The following is a 20,431-nucleotide window of genomic DNA, read 5'->3' on the forward strand; positions in this document are numbered from 1 at the left end:
TTATTTTAAAACTGAAATCCGTTTTAAAATCGGACGATGCACTACAGAGAAATCGGGGTTTAAAAATTGAGTTTTCCGGAAATTTTGATGCCGCGTTCTTGGTTTAAAAAATAGTGCAAAATTCACACTGAAAATAACTTCTACTGAAAATAATTCGTCCTGATCATGAAACTATATAAAAAACATAAAATTATGTGCATATTGTAGAGTTTCCAAAGCTTAATACAAAACTGAAATTCGTTTTAAAATCGGATGATGCATTGCAGAGAGATCGGGTTTTAAATATTGATTTTTCCGGAAATTTTGATTCCGTGTTATTGGTTTGAAAAACAGTGCATAATTCACACTGAAAGTAACTCCTTCTGAAAACCGTTCGTACAGGTCATAAAACCGAACTCCTTTTTTTAAATGTTAATCAGAGTGTTTATCGAAACAATTTCCTTATTTCGTTCGATAATTACGTTGTTAGTTTTTATTATAGTCTTTTTAGTCTTAATCGAAATAATTATCGTACGATTCCCCATGTCAACTCGCCATGTTTTAACAACAGCTGATAGCGGTTTGTCTACATTTTTAAAAGAAGCATGGCCTGCAAGACATCGATAGTGGAAATTTCAGCTCAACTAACGTATGACAGATCATAAAGGTATGTTTCAATACAGGATATGTCGTATTGACTTTTTCTTTTCAAAGTATTTGCACTTTTCAATCTAATCCGAGATTCCTCTGACTCTAACCTCCGCTTTTGAAGTACGCCACAATATAAAAGCGGGCGTTAGAGTAAGAGGAATCTGGGAATATTATATGTCCAGTGTATTTTCACGGGTATGTTTTGCACACCATCTTTTGAATTTCTATTTGTTATTATGTATATGTATGTCTTACTTTGTATTGAACAACACACCGCACACTGTAAAACAGTGCATTTTAAAGCGGTGGGAGTCTTAAGGTACACAAGAATAGAATGTTGTAATTGGAGTGCATGTTTGCATGATGATAACTTTGCCCTAAATATTTGAATATAGCAGATCTTTACCATATCGCCTTCATTTAATTTATAAATTAAAAAACTCAGGCTTGTGTTTAATTAAATAAATATATTTGACATAGTAAATATTCAATCTAATTAAAATTAGACCTTTTGTCTCTCTCTCTGTTATATATGGTTATTGCTTGTGTAACGAGCATGTAAAACAGGGTGCTAGATGAAAAGTCTCAAATTTCGTATTATATCAAGCTCAGATTTTAGGTCAATGTTCCATGATATCTATTAAACAGTCTTCTCAAGATATAAGTATTTCACAGAATCTTTGTAATTTGAGAGATTAGTTTATCTTTTATACATATTGATTCATTTTAGGTAAGCTTTACATGCATATCACATCTACATAGTATGTAAATAATTTTACTGCATGTGCCTTAGATCTCTCTCTCTCTCTCTCTCTCTCTCTCTCTCTCTCTCTCTCAAATTTTTTATCATGGCAAAGTGTCAGAGGGCAACTTAATTTTGTGACAAAAATATCTCGGTCTTGTAAAAGAAATCTAAAGTGGATTAAATTTTAAAATGAGCATGCTCGTATTATCAATCCCTCATTTTTTCAATGTGCAACCAAAATCCAAAGCTTTGTAAAATTGTTCCTGGAATTTTCTGCGCATTATACATAGTATTGTTTTCAAAACATAACTCATAAGAAAAAAAAAAAAAACCTCGCTAAATTTATTCGCAAAAAACCTCAGTAGAATTGACAAAACATGGTATACATGTAGCAGAAGCTTATGCTTTGACGCTGTTCAGATTGGTAATACATGTATTCCTTTGTAGTTTATGAATTGAAATATTGCTGTTGCACTACAAGTAAAACAAACTCTCTCTCTCTTGCTCTTGCTCTCGCTCTCTCTCAATCTGATATGTCTACACCCAAGAAATTTTTTTAATGTTATGATATTATGACTTGATATGCACATTTTTGTTTTTGTACTGCCTAAATGTTAATGTCATGTATTTGGATATGTCATACTTATAACACTGCATGGTCAGTTTATTTTTTCCAAAAACATTATGTATATGTTAGTGTAAGCACAGCTATTACAAGTACATGTATTTTAACTCAGCTAATTTTTTTTTTTCATTTCAGCTCAAAACGAACTCTTGTTACCACATTACTTTTACCTGTTGATTCGTATGGTTTCAGCTCTTGAGGTTAACCTGTCACCTCTACCCACATGCATAGTCCTTGTGTTCTACAGACTATCTACCGGTATTTCAAATTAAAACGGATAATGCATGAACAATAATGGAACTTTAAGAAAGCATCATGCCCTATTGTGGTTTGTTCATGTTTGATAAGAAATTATAAAAAACAAAATTAAGGCTGTTTAAAGAAATATGATTGTTGTGAAAATTTGTTTTTCAATGAAAGTATGCAATTATATTTCCTTCATTTTTTATTTTATAAAGATATTTAGATGTCTTTACATAATTGAAAAATCACCCAACTATTTCCAATTGTCTCCATTAAGATTACATGTAGGATATGTAAATGTACATTTGACTTTTGAATAACACCTGCAATGATAATTACTTTTGAAATGAGCAAGAAACAATCTCTTTTCATCCTTTTAAGGTATATGTGCATTAAAAAAAGTAGACACAACATGTCAAATTTTAACATTTTTAATGGAATTCTCCTCCGCCTCCAGCTACCCGGGTGTGTTTGAATTTAATTTTATTTAAGGCAGATGTTGAACTTGTTGATCTTACTGTTTTAGCATGGTTAAAAAGAGACAAGAAACCAGAATAGATTAGATATTCAATAAATATGATTGTTAGCTTACCTTTTTCATGGAAAAAAGAAATCACATGCAAGAATACATGTCTATTTAATTATTAAAATGCTACAAATCATTCAAGAAACAAAAAAGATCAAATTTTAGTATCATTAATGATTGTTTTCAAATATGTGTGAGAAATGACTCAAAGAAATTGCCACAAGTTTCATAAAATTAGGTAAAAGATTTCAAACCATGACTTTTTATGAAAATCAAAAGATAGGGGGAGGGTATACATGTAAGGGTATTTCTAAGTGATGTGATGCTTTTATCAAGATAATATCATGTAGATGTATGTTGTATTGAATAAGGTTTCTTATTAATGGTGGTTGAAAAATAATTGACCTCTAAAAGGTCAGGTAAAGATGTTTTACTATGGAGAACCCTGTAAATCTGTGTTGAGTAAAAGAAATTGAATATGTTGGGTTCACTTAAATGGCCATATGTTTATAAAACCTCAATGGAATTGTCAATATGTAGTATACTTTTTTCTCAGAATTGCATTAGCTTTCTTATTCTAAGACAAGACATCTGTTCATAAAATGTACTAAGTTAAAGGAAGCAAGGGACAGATTCGGATAAAGTACCCGTTAATATTTTTGTAAATTAAGGTACATCACTACACCTAGACTTACACTTTTTAAGACACTACGTCACAAGATGGCGATTTAAATGTTTTGTTGAACTCTTCATATCGTTCGATTGGGTTGTATATCGTCATAGCTCAATGGTTAAAGTATTGGGTTTCTAAACCATTCGAGTTCGAGTCTGCCTAGAGCTTTTGTTACTGTTTATTGAATTAAATTTTTAAAAATGTACTAGTTCATTTAAAATTGCACATTTTTGCCTATTTGACTTAAACACTTCTTATCAATTATGATATCTATCATTATCAAGTAATTTTCTGCTGATTTGTCAATTGAGAAAATATTTCAAGGTGTTTTGAGCCACCTTAAGAGATGCTGTACTTGAAGGCTTATGAGTGTTGCTAAGATTCATAAAATGAATTTTAATGATTATCATTAGAGGGATCTCCCTTGTTGGAATTGGTATGCAATATGAAGGCCCCTAATGTTTAATAAGTACATGAGAATTGAATGGTGAAACTTGCGGCTAAGACTGTTGTGTTGACTATACACTGTGAAATTGCAGGTTACAAATGGGAGGTTATATAACTCGAAATTTATGTGGATGGGACATTATATACCTAATTACTGGGTATGAGGATGATAGCAAGTTTATTGTCTTCCAAGACAGCCACTATTTCATGGGGCGAAGCCAAGTGAAATAGTTGCTGTTGAGGGGGACAATAAACTTTCTGTCATCCAAATAGTCAGTAAATAGCTATAGGTATTTTAATTATTATTCTGAAGAAAACTTTATTTGTTGGCGATGCAGAATTTCTTGATTATTAACAAATTAGAATTATCGGACTTTGAATTTAATGTTGTGATCGGATTATATCAGAGGTGTTCCGAGTTTAAAAAGGAGGGAAATCGTATGCTGCCGGTGAATACTTTCGTTGACTATTCACCATGGACAGATACCATAGAAACTATTTCACAGTTAGATGGAATAGCATGTTTAATCATTTTAATTTTACATAGGCAATATTCACAGAAATATAATAAACTGTACATTGGTAAGTTTCTGACATTTGATGGTGCAACAAGCACACAGTTTGGAAGGTCAAAGGTGACATCTTATGTTTCTGAATCCTTTTCGGCTTTATAACTCAAAAAGTTTTTAACCGATTGAAATGAAACTTTCAGAGATTGTGTGCAACTATTATGCCTCAAAAATTCCAAAGTTTCTTTGAAAACGTCACTTCAGTTTTTACGTTACGTCATTTATAAAATTTTAATAAAGTCGTTTTGATGACTTCGATGTTTCATGAAAACGCTTTGAGATAGAGGCTTGGAATTTTCAATGGTAATGATTTTGTCGATTTACCACTGTAATAAGGCTGGAAATGAAAATCTGTCTCTTCTGGTCGAATCCGGAAGTGAATCAATTTTTCGAAAAATTGAATTTTTTTATCAAATCAAAAATGAACATGTGTTTTGTATAGCTTATTAAGCTGAATCTAACACTGAAAAACCGTTTTAAAATTGGACGATGCATTACAGAGATATCGGGGTTTAAAAATTGATTTTTCCGGAAATTTTGATTCCGCGTCCTTGGTTTAAAAAATAGCGAAATGTTTTAAAGTAATATTAACTCGTACCAAAAATAATTGTAAAGTCGTACTTGAACACATTCGGATTTTTTTTGTTAAGTCGTTCTTGAAATCAGAAAGGTTTTTGTTAAGTCGTGCTTAAAATCATTCGGATTTTGTTAAGTCGTACCAGGAACAATTAGATATTTTCATCTTAGTAACTCTTGTTATTGGTTCAAGAGCTTTGCTTCTTACAGGAACTTCCAGCTTTACTTCCGACATTAACGGAAGACCCACTCGTTGCTTTGCAACGAGCTTTGCTCTAGTTATTATTCTTTTTATTTTTTTTTCTGACTCCTTTTCATCTTTATAACTCAAAAAGTTTACAACCGATTTTAATGAAACTTTCAGAGATTATGTGAAATTATAATACCTCAAAGTTTATGAAGTTTCTTCGAAAATGTCACTTCCGTTTTAACGTTACGTCATTTTAAAAATTTTAAAAAAGTCATTTTGTCCGCGGCGTTTCTCAAAAACGCTTTAAGATAGAGGCTTGAAATTTTCAATGCTAATGATTTGGTCGATTTACCTCTGTAATAAGGCTCGAAATGAAAATCGGTTACTTCCGGTCGAAACCGGAAGTGAAACAAATTTTTCGAAAAAATGAATTTTCTGATCAAATCAAAAATGAATATGTGTTTTATAGAGCTTATTTAGCTGAATCTAACACTGAAAGCCGTTTTAAAATCAGACGATGCATTACAGAGATATACGAGTTCAAAAAATGATTTTTCCGGAAATTTTGATTCCGCGTTTTTGGTTAAGAAATTAGTATCAAGTTCTTGGTTAAATTAGCTTGTACCTAAAAATTAATTGTTAAGTCGTACTGTAACACATTCGGATTTTTTTTTGTTAAGTCGTTCTTGAAATCGGAAAGGTTTTTGTTAAGTCGTACGTAAATTCATTCGGATTTTGTTAAGTCGTACAAGGAATAATTCGATTTTTTCATCTTTTTATTTAAGGTACTCTTGTTATTGGTTTAAGAGCTTTGCTTCTTACAGGAACTTCCAGCTTTACTTCCGACATTAACGGAAGACCCACTCGTTGCTTTGCAACGAGCTTTGCTCTAGTTATTATTCTTTTTCTTTTCTTCTGACTCCTATTCTGCTTCATAACTCAAAAGGTTTTAAACCGATTTAGATGAAATTTTCAGAGATTTTTGCAAGTTGGCGTCCCTCAAAAATGTAAAAGTTTTAAAGAGAACATCACATCCGTTTTGACGTGACGTCATTTTTAAAAATTTCAAAAAGTCATTTTGTCCCGGACTTTTCTCAAAAACGCAATAAGCTAGAGGCTTGAAATTTTCAATGGTTATGATTTGGTCGATTTACCTCTGTAATAAGGCTCGAATTGAAAATCTGTCACTTCCGGTCGAAACCGGAAGTGAAACAAATTTTCCGAAAAAATGAATTTTCTGATCAAATCAAAAATGAATATGTGTTTTGTAGAGCTTATTAAGCTGAATCTAACGCTGAAAACCGTTTTAAAATCGGACGATGCATTACAGAGATATCGGGGTTTAAAAATTGATTTTTCCGGAAATTTTGATTCCGCGTCCTTGGTTTAAAAAATAGCATAATGTATATCGTAAAGTTAACTCGTACCAAAAATAATTGTTAAGTCGTACTTAAACACATTCGGATTTTTTTTGTTAACTCGTTCCTAAAATCAAAAAGGTTTTTGTTAAGTCGTACTTAAAATCATTCGGATTTTGTTAAGTCGTACCAGGAATAATTCGATTTTTTTCATCTTTTTATTTTTATTACTCTTGTTATTGGTTTAAGAGCTCTGCTTCTTACAGGAACTTCCAGCTTTACTTCTGACATTAACGGAAGACCCACTCGTTGCTTTGCAACGAGCTTTGCTCTAGTTCTGATTATCTTTCATATTCCGTCATGATATCTAATGTTGGTGCAAAAATTTAAAAAAAATCTTCCAATCGGTTTACAGCAGGTTGCGTAGCGCTAAAAATTAAGGAAGCACTACTTTCACTCGCAAACAGTTGATTAGAGCTTTAAGAAATGATAAAAAAAACTTGGTTGTTTTATAAATGAACTCATTTAAATTTCTTCCATTTGACCTGAGTGGTTTAACCAGGTTTATTTTGTTAAAATAATCAATTTCATTTTGAGATAAAAAAATGTCATGGCGTTCTTTAATGTAATCGAAATATGAAAGCTAAGTAAACAAAAATGGAGTTTTTAAAACACCATATCCACTAATTCAGATGTACATACCTGTATGCGTTTGTTCGAAGTATGCTATTTCAGATTTATTGCGATCAAGATATATTTTAAAATGTTATATGATTATTCGTGGATGCTTGACGCACACTATTTTTTTTTAAAGTCATCAGTTTTGAAAATATCTGTGAAGGTCTATCTTGAATATATGTCAAATTTCCTTCTGGAACGTAATATATCTAGATTCAAATTTGGTGCACAAAAAAAACAACAACAAAAAACAAAAAAATAAACAAACAAACTTGCCAATTGATTAACATTTTAGGTATCGCGAAAATTCAATTGACAAGGGAGTAAATCAAAAGCACTACTATCACTCTCAAACAGTCGATTAGAACTCAGTAACCTTGTTCATGAAAGTATCTTAAGACCTATTTTAAGACATGTCCAAGGATATATCGTAAGACATATCTTATGACCATTCTTAGACATATCTTAAGATGTAAGTCAAAGCTATATTAGACTTATCCTAAATCAAAATATCTTTGACCAAATGTTCTTAAGTTGGAAACAATAAAATATCAAAATATACTGTGAACAAATATTTGCAATTAAGTATTGAGAATGTATAACATGAAAATACTCGAATATTAAGCAATTGCATTTTCAAAGATTTCTAATGTGTTATTTGATTCACCAATGACGATTATTTATTTCATTTGCTCAATTTTGTATCGCACATTTCATGTTTAAACGTTTTGTAAAATGCTTTTCAAACACTTCTACAAGTAATGATACAAAATCGAACTGATGTAACTTCAATATGGGAGAGGGTCGGGATTTTCAAAGGAAAAAAATAGAAATCGTCTCAGCGTAGTGGAAACTTTCTGTTCTACACGAGGATCTGATAAGTAAAAACTGTACTGATTTCATGTCTTACGCAGGTACATGTAGACAATGGTGTGTACATACATGCACATGAAATTAGCTGATGAAGTGAGGTGGTATCGAAGATGGCGTCCTCCCTCGTTATTTTTCCTCCGAGGTACCCACTTTTTTTAACGATGTTTTTTTTTCTACACAAGCCCCTGTGGACGGATGTGTCCCGGTGCATGGCGAGGACTATTGTGAAATCTTGTTGTTGAACCCATGTTTAATATGTATTTGTATGTTGTCTACTTGGCAAATAAATACTATAATACGTGCGGTCCCATCGCAGTGCTACATATTTTCATTTCTATGTTACTATTTATGTTGTTCAAGCCAACCATAAACCTTAGACCAATACGAAATGTAATGTTACAAGGAACTGCTGTTCAGGTGAGCGATGTGACCCATGGGCCTCTTGTTTGTTTTGTTTTGTTAAACTATACATGTACATATTTCTTACGATATGTACACAACTGGATATAGACAACAAGTCAATAGCTTTTGGTGGCGATATTTATCATTCTGTTGAACAGGTGTCCGCTATTCTCTGTGTGCATGCGATTTAGCTGACGTTTTACAAATGCTGACTAACCTGTTTATACCTTTTTACACACATATTTGTTGTAAACAGGACACGAAAAAAATACCCGGTTATCAACAAATGAATGCTAAAATATAAAATATAAATGATAAATATATTTAGAATTTATCTAGTAACAAAAATAATACGAGGGAGAAAGACTCTGATCGCAAGTACATTATATTGTTCAATAATTTCAAATAGGAACACTTTTTTTAAATAGGGATTTAAGAAAACATAAAACTAAAACGTTTTCATTCGATAAATTTTCTTCCAGCCATATAGGACGAGCCAAGTAACACGCGGCACATTGCGTGATCTGGCCCCGAGGTTATAAAACTTTCTTGAGTACGATCTCGTACTCCAAATCGTACTCCGTGCTCCAAACCGTACTCGTATCAAAGTATCGAGGTTATAAAACGTTTTCATACTCATAGCTTAGTACAAAACGGCGATTTTCTGAGTAAGCTATGAAGCTTTCTCAAAGTTGTACTCAAGACATTTAATCTTAATAAAATGCAGTGCAAACATATAATATAGTTCATATTGTAACGTTGCTGTATTATACGCTATAATTTAATCATATTTACATGTATATGAATTAAAATGGAAAATTATATTAATGACATATCTAGATATAATGGAGGTGAATTTAAGAGTAAGGGCGAACTGCAACCAAGATTATCAAAATAACTTTTAGATAGTTTGCTTTATTTATTAATGTACGTGTACATGTAAATCTACGTACAAAATACTATCGTTGAATAGCTCGACTTCTTGAGAATTCTGTTTTTAGTCAAATACGACCCATACACCACATCATTTAAAACAAAGACTATCGTTATTAATCAATTTCAATCAGATGTACTTGCGGGTCCCTTTTTTTTTATTATAGGGAAAATGTAGTTTAGTTCTAAACATTACAAAAGATGGGGGATGCATAAAAGTCTAACACTTTCTATTACTTACGAATTAATCAATTATCATTTATGTTGCATTCCACAAAACTTAAAAAGGGTAAAATTTTATAGAATAAGCGGTAAATCAGTGGCAGAGTGAAGGATGTCGCACCCGGCGCCCCCACAGCACTCAAAAAAATTGTCCAAATAAAGTTAAATCATACTCCTTCTGGCAAGAAAATGTACAACTTGGGAGTCTTAATTATCTTTTTTTTAACTTGGGGGATTTTTTTTACATTAGACTGATTTCAATGGTGCAATATGAAGAAAACGAATGTGTTCAATGGTGTAACTAAAAATACCCCAGAAAAAACATTTTGGTTACGCTGTCCTTGTGTTCAAATATGACCAGTCACCCATATACCCACCTTTAAGTAATTGGTTATACTAACTAGTGTTTTAACGACTCTTCCATTGTTATTATAATATAAGCTGGTATATATAGTTATCTTTTATTAAAACTTCATTAATTTACATTGTCCCATTGAACTTGATTTTTTAACTGATTAATTTACAGTCATTCGGAAAAAAAAGAAAAGGATATGTTTCTTGGAATTCTACAAGAGAGACGGATTTGTTGACTGTAGGTCTTAATCTACAAATATATACATATATACGTGTGTGTGTGTGTGTGTGTGTGTGTGGTCGTGTGTGTGTGGGGGGGGGGGGGTCGAATCCTACTTCCTGTGGTTTATCTATACGATTGTTTTTTGTTTTGTTTTTTAATTTTCATAGATCAGCTACTGTCTGCATGTGGAAAATACTGGCTTATAAATCGCCTTTCCTCCGTAGGGTCAAAAACGCTGTGAAATTTAGAGTAATTTTGAACAAGGTTCATTTCTTTTCAGCTCGAAATATCAAGACCATTAAAGCTAATAAAAACCTATTTTGAAAGTTAACAAAAAGCAATCTTACTTGGAAATATAGAAAGTAATCAAGAATCAGCAGTAAGTAATCAAAACGCAGATTAAGGGTATTAGATATAAACATAAAGATAAGATTTCGAATTTTCAAGTTTTGTATTGGCAATATTTTTTGAATTACTGGTATTACGTACATATTTGACTTCCTAGATGCCCATACAGACTACATGTAGCTGCAGCAATCTAGGTGTGTTCTTTGTCTAATATAGGCCGCAACTTCTTTTTAATTTTACAGCGGGAAGGTAGGGGATCCATTCCGAACCATCTGCGAGTATTTGATTTTTATTTTCCAAATATCAAAGAAGTTTTACCATGGAACATCACCTACCTTACGATTTTTATTATTTATTTCAAATTAAAACATCGAGAGCATAGACATGTCTAAGTATACGTATGGTGAAATGCATTGTTTGCCTTTACATTTCACTATAAACGCTCGAATATAAGGATGGTGGGTCCCGGTGACCCCATAGTCTTAAGTATTATATTTATTTAGTACCTTTCTACAAATGAATATTTAAAAATAAAATTTGGTTTAATGACATCCGATTTTATTCTAAAATACAAAGTTATGGAAAAACATTAAGTATGATCGACGTTTATATTCTGCTTTAGAATTCGGGTAATTTACAGTTAATTAAAAGCTTGTTTATGTAAAAAAAAAAAAAGAAAAAAAAAAAAAGAGATAACACTTTAATTAATCATAACCCGCATGATAGAAGCTAGAAATTATGAGAGAGAGAGAGAGAGAGAGAGAGAGAGAGAGAGAGAGAGAGAAAGAGAGAGAGATAAAGGGGAGTATTGTTATTCTATGCAATCGATTAAAAATACATGTACTACTTGTGATAAAATAGCTTTTTCGCAATTTCATGTGAGAGATTTTTCTCTAAATAGCTTAGCTGTGGGAATATTCATCTCTTAAATTGTTTTATTAGCAAGTAACTATTTAGATTATTCATATAGTTATTCCTATTTAGCTCACCTGAGCTGAAAGCTCAAGTGAGCTATTCTGATCACATTTTGTCCGTCGTCCGTCTGTCCGTCCGTCCGTCCGTCCGTCTGTCTGTCCGTCTGTCCGTCTGTCCGTCTGTAAACTTTTTACATTTTGAACTTCTTCTCTAAAACCGCTTATCCAATTTTAACCAAATTTGGCACAAAGCATCCTAATGGGAGGGCGAATATTAATTGCAGAAATAAAAGTCTGATCTGTATTCAAAGCGGAGAAAACATTGAAACTGTAGAAAAAGGGGGGGGTGCATTTTTAAAAATCTTCTTCTCAAGAACTACCGAGTTAATCTTAACGTAATTTAGCATAAATCATCCTTAGGGAAAGGAAAATATAAATTGCAAAAATTATAGGCGATTTCTGTTCCAAATTTGAGATAATTGCGAAAATATTAATAAAGAATGGCTCGTTATTCCATATATCGTAGACTGGCAATTCATTGCGATAGACTGGCCCCGAGGTTATAAAACTTTCTTGAGTACGATCTCGTACTCCAAATCGTACTCCGTGCTCCAAATCGTACTCCTACTCAAGATACCGAGGTTATAAAACATTTTCATACTCCTACTCGTACTCCGTCTGAGTACAAAAATGCGATTTTCTGAGTAAGCTTTGAAGCTTTCTCAAAGTCGTACTCAAGACATTTAATCTAAATAAAATGCAGTGCAAACATATAATATTGTTCATATTGTAACATTGCTGTATTATACGCTCTAATTTAATCATATTTACATGTATATGAATTAAAATGGAAAGTTTTTACCATTTTATTAATGACATATCTAGATATAAAGGAGGTGAATTTAAGAGTAAGGGCGAACTGCAACCAAGATTATCAAAATAACTTTTAGATAGTTTGCTTCATTAATTAATGTACATATACATGTATAACTACGTACAAAATACTACCGTTGAATAGCTCGACTTTTTAAGAATTCTGTTTTTTGTCAAATACGACCCATACACCCCATCATTTAAAACAAAGAAATCAATGTACATGTATCGTTATTAATAAATTTCAATCAGATGTACTTGCTGGGTCCATTTTTTAATTATAGTGAAAATGTAGGTTAGTTCTAAACATTACAAAGGAGGGGGGATGCATAAAAGTCTAACGCTTTCTATTACTTACTTATTAATCAATTATCATTTATGTTGCATGCCACAAAACTTGGAAAGGGAAACATTTTATAGAATAAGCGGTAAATCAGTAGTGGCGAAGTAAAGGAGGTCGCACCCGGCGTCCCCCCCCCACAGCCCTAAAAAAAATTGTCCAAATAAAGTTAAATCATACTCCCTCTGGCAAAGAAAATGTACAACTTGCGAGTCTTAATTATCTTTTTTTTTTAACTTGGGGGATTTCTCTACATTAGACTGATTTCAATGGTGCAATATGAAGAAAACGCGTGTGTTCAATGGTGTATCTAAAAAAAACCTAGGAAAAAACATTTTGGTTACGCTGTCCTTGGGTTCAAATATGACCAGTCACCCATATACCCACCTTTAAGTAATTGGTTATACTAACTAGTGTTTTAACGACTCTTCCATTGTTATTATGATATAAGCTGGTATATATAGTTATCTTTTATTAAAACTTCATTAATTTACATTGTCCCATTGAACTTGGTTTTTAAACTGATTAATTTACAGTCATTCGAAAGAAAAAAAATAAAAGGATATGTTTCTTGGATTTCTACAAGACAGAGGAATTTGATGACTGTATGTCTTAAATCTACAAACCTTTAAAAATTGTAAATAATTTTATTACTTTAAGTATACCGGTAATTACGAGAAGAAATATCTCAAACGTCTATTTAAAGACTTCCTTTTTACCCTACAAAATCTCTAGAATCCTGGAGCTTCTGGGGCCGGCTTTGCCCCCTGGGTCACCAACAGGACTTTGCCCTGGACCATCTGGAGGCCACAAAGCGGCCTCTCCAGACTCCCTGTCTTATACTGACGCCCCCTCTAACTTCACATTCTGGATCTACCCCTGGAGCTAAATATTTTTAAGAGGAATTGGTGTTGGTGTGTGTGAGTGGGGGGGGGGGGGGCGAATCCTACTTCCTGTGGTTTATCCATACGATTGTTGTTGTTTTTTTTTAATTTTCATAAAACAGTTACTGTCTGCATGTGGAAAATATTGGCTTATAAATTGCCTTTCCTCTGTAGTGTCAAAAACGCTGTGAAATTTAGAGTAATTTTGAACAAGGTTCATTTCTTTTTATCTCGAAATATCGATAATAAAAACCTATTTTGAAAGTTAACAAAAAGCAATCTTACTTGGAAATATAGAAAGTAATCAAGAATCAGCAGTAAGTAATTAAAACGCAGGTTAAAGGGCGTTAGATGTAAACATAAAGATAATATTTCGAATTTTTAAGTTTTGTATTGGCAATATTTTAAAATTATGACCTACATATTTGGCTTCCTAGGTGACCATGCATACTACATGTAGCTGCAGAGATCTAGATGTGTTCTTTGTCTAATATAGGCCGCAACTTCTTTTTAATTTTACTGCGGGAAGGTAGAGTATCCATTCCGAACCATCTACCAGTATTTGATTTTTATTTTCCAAATATTAAAGAAATTTTACCATGGAACATCACCTACCTTACGATCTTTATTATTTATTTCGAATTAAAACATCGAGAGCATAAACATTTCTAAGTATACGTAAGGTGAAATGCATTGTTTGGTTTAACATTTGATTATAAACGCTCGAATATAAGGATGGTGGGTCCCGGTGACCCCATAGTCTTAAGTATTATATTAGTATCTTTCTACAAATAAAATTTGGTGTTATGACATCAAATTTTATTCTTAAATACACAGTTATGGAAAAACATTTAGTATGATCGACGTATATATTCTGCTTGAGAATTCGGGTAATTTGCAGTTAATTAAAAGCTTGTTTATGTAAAAAAAAAAAAAGAAAAAAAAAGATAACACTTAAATTAATCATAACCCGCATGATAAAAGCTAGAATTTATGAGAGAGAGAGAGAGAGAGAGAGAGAGAGAGAGAGAGAGAGAGAGAGATTTGAAGGGGATTATTGTTATTCTATGCAATCGATTGAAAATACATGTACTACTTAAAATAGCTTCTTCGCATTTTCATGTGAGAGATTTTTTTCTATATAGCTTAGCTGTGGGAATATTCATCTCTTCAATTGTTTAATTTTATTAGCAAGTAACTATTTAGATAATTCATGTAGCTATTCCTTTTTTATCTAAAATAACCAAATATTTATGTCAAATGCATCAAAATTAACACATGTATTTCGAATTTTAAAGATGAAAAGGAAAAGGCTTGCTCAAAAAAATCAAATGACGTTACTTAAGATTAAAAATGACACAGTGCGTGTATGTATAAATTCTAAACACACATTTTCAAGCCTTGACTAAGTGAGAAAAACTTGAACCGTCAATAAAACCCCACAAAAAGGGTTACAGCAACTTTAGTACACAGTTTCCTTGAACACGTTGTTTCTGTTTAACGTGGTCCTCATATTGGAAATTTCAAAAATATTTCAATTAGTGAATTTTCTTAAACTCTCGTGCACATTCCCAAAAATATTGAAATGAGAAACTTTACGTGTGTACTTGGCTTTTGGCATATGTTCATTGATGCAATTCCAACCCCAACCCCCACCCCAACCCTTCAAGATAATAGATGTTTTTTTCTCACAAGAATTAAGGCAAATATAGTATGTTGCAATTAAATTGGAATATCCATATAATTTCCTTAGTGTATACTTTCTGAGTGTGAAAATAAACGGATCTTCTCAGTATTTTTGTGATTTTCTCAAGTATATGTTTCTATTTATTAATTAAACTCTTCCCTGATTTTCCTAATACAGGAACTGCTCACTTAATATCTTAAGAGATATCCACTTCACCCCTGCGAATGTTATTGTCATTTAAATTTTAGACCACGTGATTTTATTTGACCCTTTCAGTTTCGCAGTAAAAATCATGCCTCGTGTGTATAGTGTATTTCATAGAATCATAGAATTGTAGTCAAATATAAAATCTAGAGGTTTATTGATTTTAAACTTGATCTTCATTAATTGGTGGATAAAATGTGTTATAGAAATAAATGCGACAATACAAAAATAGTTTTTGTCTGCTGTTGCAACAATTAACATTCTGGTAGAGATCACCCCTGAGGATTAATTTTCGATCCGCGCCTGACCTAGTAATAACATCAATAGTGAAACAGACTGTACTATTTTATGCAGAATGTTCCTTGAAAATGGCTCAATATACGAAGTTTTTATGCAAAACAGACACCCATTATTTTTCTAAAAACATAATATTGCACACCACAAGCATCAAACATGGCTATGATTTTATTAAGCAACCCAATGTTTATATGTTCAACCACTCTTCACGTGGTTGAACACGAACGATAACTCTGTTCTGAATATTTTCGTTTAATGTAAATAACCGCTGGATGGTGAAAAAAGACTTGCATCTTAAAAGGTTTTCATGTTTTAACATAAATCCAAGTAGGATATGATATGAAAAACGACCATACTTACGTATTTTGAGAATATAATCCGAACACTTACACTTCCGCTCGAAATTTCACAGGAACTGAACAAATCTCGGTGAAGTCTCGTGAGCTTTCATTCGAGCATCTCTGGATTTATTACATACTAAGCAACGATAAAAAAAACATTCCGAACACATTCGCAGGGGTGCACTTTGGGGCAGGAAAACTTAAGATATATCGAACTAAATTATATGTTGAAATACTCTCTTCATATCCGTGTAAATTCTTACTTCTTTCTGTTATATTCATATCGTTCCTTACAACATAATTATACTTAATCATCACATGCATGAATCACTATCTGAGTCTCATGAGAGAGAGAGAGAGAGAGAGAGAGAGAGAGAGAGAGAGAGATTTGACATAAACACATTTTGTTGATAATTTTACCAATTACACTGGATTTATCGTCTTTGTTGCTAAAAAATTCATAAGTTATAGATGCAGACACATCTCCATGCTTGCAGATGAAGAAGGTAATATGTACATGTAAATAATGTGTTACATTTTGTTGATAAATAATCAATCTGAATACATGTTAGGGCTGGGACGATACTGTACTGGGCCGATTCGGTACATATCACGATACATGAGATGCGATACGATACATATCACGATACATTGCAATTAAATGAAAACATGAATAAAAGTTTAAAATTTATTCAATCTGCCGATGTATTACCGCATGTCCAGAGTTATTTTTTTATATTCATAATGAGCGTTGCACAATTTACAAATTACTTTAGTCTCGTGTACACTAGTTTTTCATAAACAAGTACTCCAAAAGTTTTCCACACTCCATATTTAGCTTCCTAACAGTTTGGACAACTTTACGAGGTTTTCCGCCATCTTTGTACTTTCATATTAGCCGCGCGGACTAAAAATAGCCGATATATGAAGCTCGGATATTTTTGAAAAATAAAAAAAGTTCGGTAAGGTATCGTTGTATTAATGGCAAATGTATCGATCCAAATATCGTTAAAATAAATACCGCGATGCACCGGTGCATCGGTGGATCGTCCCATCCCTAATACATGTACAGTTTGCCTACATGCCAGGACTATTTACATGAATTACTGTTCTCTGTCTTTCTCCAGAGACGTAAAATTTCATCGATCGGCTTTTGGAGCATACTCCAAATAGTACTCAGCGGAGAACGTACTCCAAAACTTTTATAACCTCGGTTTTTAAAGTCGTACTCAGTGGAGCACATACTCGGAGTACGGAGTATGAGTATGAGTACGAGTATGAAAAAAGTTTTATAACCTCGGGGCCTGGTCTTATGACAAGCATCACCAGTCTACCGCACCTCGAAAACGAGGTTCTTTGTTTGAAGCCGGCACTTTGCTGTGCAACAGTTCACGTGCGAATATAATCTATGAAACATTTAGATAACATTGGTGCCGATTATTGTGAAGTAATTTGAGGTTAAATAATTTAACGCGTTGTCATTTTCACTTGTGAAGGTGGTTTTAGCTTGTTTTGATTTTTTCGTTTCATTTTGCTTTTTAACTTGGGAAACAATCGCCTTGTATTTGGAACATAGACTTCGGTAAATGTTTACCTGCGGAAATGATAAAATCTGATGCATTAACAACGTACTACAGTGCATTTCCCTCTGTTTTTATTGTTTATTAATTAGGGTCTTCCGTTTCCAACGGAAGACCCTTTTGTTATTCTACGGTTTCTTTTTCTTTATTAAGGTCTTCCGTCTTCAGCGGAAGACCTTACTGTTTTTCTACGCGTTCTCATTCTTCTATATTATTATTTTTTTTCTTGGTAGTCACCCTTAATTTCTCAGCCATTTCTCAATCGATTTTAATGATTTTTACAGGGATGATGTCTTAGGTGAATATCTCTTTGCATCTTACTTCCTGTCTGAAAATTAACTTCCGCTTCTGAATTATCTCCTTTGTTCATGTATTTTGGAACATGATATTGTCCACGCATCTCCTCAAAAACTGTTATAGTTAGGGACTTGAAATGTATATGCAAGATAGAGTGGTTATGGTAGATTTGCTTGCTTGTTTAAGATTTGACCAGAAGTCATCATCCGTGAAGCTCGCCCGGAACTGAAAATGTTGATGTTAAATTTTTTTGACAATTTTTACGAAATTTGAGATTTGATCACGAATATCTTTCTTCTAATCAATATTTTGCTAACACATGTAGAGCATCAAAAATGTATCTATAAAAGATCTTTCAACTGACACCAAGCAAAAGGGGCTGACCCCTCATATTAGGGGCCAAGAGGGGTCTCAAGTCTTATCTATATCTCTTAAATGCAAAATATTTTGTAATGTATTATAGAAGCAAAAATGTTTATCTTCCAGTTATCTACCTATATTTGTTAAAGGTTTTCTGATATGTTACATATTTTGGATTTTAAAGGGGCTAGAAGTCAAATATTTTGATCATTTATTTCTTAAAAAGGAGAAATATTTAGAAATGCATTATAGCAGAGAAGATACTCAGAATAATATTCGTAATAATATTTAACCACCAAAGTTTCGTTTAATGGTCCTTATAAGCAAATAAAGGGTCGGCCCCTAAAACAATCTTTCCCTAATATCTCAAAAACAGTAACAAATTTCTAAACACTTGTTGAACAAAATGTGTTTAATATTAAGGGACATTTCATTGATATCAAGAAAAAGGGGCTAGCCCCTCAAATTACATGATAAGAGGGATTTAAATGTTTCAATCAAAGCTCTTATACATATATCAGAAACAAAACAAGGGCGAGAAGTCCAATACATTTATGATTTATTTGTAAAAGAAAAAGAGGATATAGAAATTGAAGAAAAGAGTCTGTTTAAAATCAAAGGATTTTTCATTCTATTTCCAAATCATGTTTAGCTGGTAAATAGCAAAATAAAGGTCAAGCATGTATCTCAAACTCTGGTGATGTTGGGAATTTAGTATTTTCCGTTTAATATAGAAGTCACCGACCACCGCCCCCCCCACCCTTCATAAAATCATTTAGTTTTTCTGGCCCGATTTTACTTGATCTTTGATCTCGGACCTTTAATTTCAACTTAGTACCATTCTAGATTACCGTACTAATTACCAGACCAATTCGTTCATTATTAACAGAGTTATGAACTTTTTGGCATTTGAGTTTCAATTTTCGTGTTTGACATGTACTGTAGAAAAAAAATCTAACTCCCGAGCCCTTCACTCAATCCTCATGAAATTTTGTGTTAATGTACATCGGACCTCATTCTGTTTTTTTGCCACATTTGCAGCGGGTTGAACAATTAAAAAGACATTTCCGATATCAAGCCGCGAGTATAGCCTGTACGGGGACTAAAAATTTACACATTGCAAAGGGATGTAAGTAGCCGCGTAATATTTCTGTTGCATGTATATTTCTTGTTTTCCGTTTAGTCTGTATCTACGATAGCGTGTGAACTACTTATGAATGTTAGAACTGTGGAAATTACTGTCATCAATTCTTTTATGAATTAATTTACGTGTTACTGATTTCGTTATTTCTACACTTATAAGAATTTTATCAATCCTGTTGATATAAAACAGTCAAACATAATAGTAAACGACACAAAAAAATCTCTACTCTGAAATACATATGTAAAATGCATCAGTCATTGTTTTAGGACTTCCCCTAATTGCCGTTAACCGAATCCGAGATCCACACCTCAAAATTCTACTTTCGATTTATTTACGACGAAAATCAAGCTCGGTCCTTTTCATCCCCCTCCAGACACAAACACGCATCAATATTTCAAATGACCTCGCACTGTTACCAAACCTGAGTAGTGAGACATCTTACACGTTGTTTTTCATCTCATACAAAAATTCAGCTCCTGTCCCGGGCGGAAAGGCCCCAACTTCAAAGAGAAAATCGGGAATTATTTCGCGTCGGCCATGTTTTGACGTGAACCTTCGATAATGAAATTTAGACTGGCAATGCCTGTCTGATATGCGCGATATATATTTTGTACGATAGAGAGAGATGACCAGTCTTCGATGAAATACTGTCATGACACCTGCAAAGGCTGTGTGTTCGAATCTCGCCGGAGCCAAGATTTGTTCTTTCTCTCTATTTCCTTCTTTTCATTTTTCTTTTGACTTTCTAACTAAGATATTCAAAATAAAGGGGTTGTTAGACTGAAGTACAAGTTGAAAAACACTCTTCCTTTAAGATTTAGACAAAAACAGTCCTTTATTATTAAGGTCTTCCGTCTTCAGCGGATGACCTTGCTGTTTTTCTACGCGGTCTCAT

General features: G+C 32.9%; 1 long non-coding RNA gene across 1 annotated transcript; it reads left to right on the plus strand.

Annotated features, from left to right (window-relative positions):
* The first annotated feature begins 304 nt into the window (after positions 1-304).
* Positions 305-2,430, plus strand: LOC128162512 (uncharacterized). Its single transcript, XR_008240680.1, has 2 exons — positions 305-646; positions 2,136-2,430. It is a non-coding gene; the product is annotated as an uncharacterized LOC128162512 (long non-coding RNA).
* Positions 2,431-20,431: the final 18,001 nt, after the last annotated feature.

The sequence above is a fragment of the Crassostrea angulata genome, chromosome 9 (assembly GCF_025612915.1).
Source record: "Crassostrea angulata isolate pt1a10 chromosome 9, ASM2561291v2, whole genome shotgun sequence".
NCBI lineage: Eukaryota > Metazoa > Mollusca > Bivalvia > Ostreida > Ostreidae > Magallana > Magallana angulata.